The 1,647-nt window shown below is 37.2% G+C and overlaps 1 non-coding gene across 1 annotated transcript; it reads right to left on the bottom strand.

Moving 5' to 3' along the window:
- Positions 1 to 282: 282 nt before the first annotated feature.
- On the bottom strand, positions 283 to 386 carry LOC128586943 (U6 spliceosomal RNA). The gene has a single exon (XR_008380397.1). It is a non-coding gene; the product is annotated as a U6 spliceosomal RNA (small nuclear RNA).
- Between the last annotated feature and the right edge of the window lie 1,261 nt (positions 387 to 1,647).

Raw genomic sequence — 1,647 nt, 5'->3', positions numbered from 1 at the left:
AAGGGTACAATTAGGTTACAGTGTTTGCATTTGTTACATAGAGTTCCCGTTGTAGTTGTGTTCTGAACCCAAGAGACGTGCCATGTACCCTTTCATTATGCCAATTAAATGGGAGTACACCCATCCCCCTCCCCTCTCTATCTTCCCCTCCTTCTTTCCCTCTCACCCAACTTGAATTGAATTGAGTTTTTCTCTTATGTGGGCATGTATAAGATTGTCTACTGGCTTCATATTAGTATTGAGTATATCGGATACTTGCTTTTCCATTCTTGAAATACTTTAAACAATATGGAACACTTCACAAATTTTTATGTCATCCTTGCACAGGGGCCACGTTAATCTCTGTATCATTCCAATTTGAGCATATGTGCTGCCAAAGCAAGCACTAATCATTTTTTTTAAACATGATATTGAAAAATCAAGATATGGTGAATTTATCTAACAGGACATCCTGCCTGCCTCTGTTTACAGTAAACATACAAAGAAATTACAAATGAGAGTCAATGAATTCAATGTAGGAGAAAAACAAAGGTGTATTCCAAATAAATACCTTGAGTGAAAAGGACTTAATCTCATTTGTTTGGAGATAACAATAATCTTAGTGATTCCTTTCTGAAAATGGCTTAGCGTTCATGCGTTCATTGTCATGTGGGAAGTATCTCACTGGAATGAAAATAAGCTCTGAGTGGAGGAATGAAGAGACGTTTGACAACTGGGCTAAACTTCAAGTTTACTTAGAGACTGGAAATCTGATCTCAAAATTTCTGCTCCCTATTTTCTCCCCATTCTCTTCTCAATCCTGAAAGAGAGAGAGAACTTTAGAAAGTAGCTTCATTCATTAATTCCAAAAATTGTTTTTTGGAAGCATGTAGCTTGCTTTTTTGGTTTGGTTCCTTTCTTTACGTTTTCTAGCATGTCATGTACCTTGTGGCATTCAGTATTAGCCAAATGACATATAGGATAAATTCATAAATATGATGGAAAAAACTTCATTTAATGATCAAAGAAAGAAGTAAGAATTGCAATGGAGAGTTATTTACTGGTAAAAAATTATCCATATTATTAATAATGGCATAGTTGTTAACCCATAAGGAGTACCCAGAGAACTTACAATTTAGTATAAAAAATAAGACAATTATATAAACAACTATAAAATGTGGTAGGATGGGGGAAGTGAGAAAGTGTTACAAGGTTTTGTGAGAAATGATATCTCAAACTCACTAAAAGGTTCTACTCCTCAGCTGTTTAGTTCAGCTCCGATCACCATTTTTTTTACCTCAAACTCTTCAGGGTCCCCAGCACTCTGTTTCCTCCAGGCTCTCCCTATTCTACTCTCTGTCTTTCTTTCAGTTCCAAGCTTTCTTCGAGCCTGTGGGCCATCAATCCCTCTTTTGTTAACATCTCAATTTCTCCTGATTCATTATTCATGTCACATCCTGTTCGGATGCCCACACTGGCCTTCCCTAGTTCTTCAAATATTACGTGTTCACTCCAACCTTGGGCCTTTACATATGGTGTTTGCTCTGCCTAAAACACTCTTTCACATCCCCCAATTTTCTTAATCCCCTCTCACTTCATCTAGCTAATTTCTCTTCATTCTTCAGATCTCTAACCCTCCTATCAGGGAAGCCATTCTTGATTCCTGGA

Source organism: Nycticebus coucang, chromosome 5 (genome assembly GCF_027406575.1).
Source record: "Nycticebus coucang isolate mNycCou1 chromosome 5, mNycCou1.pri, whole genome shotgun sequence".
NCBI lineage: Eukaryota > Metazoa > Chordata > Mammalia > Primates > Lorisidae > Nycticebus > Nycticebus coucang.
The sequence above is the reverse complement of the archived record's forward strand: the minus strand, read 5'-3'. Positions and strand labels throughout refer to the sequence as shown.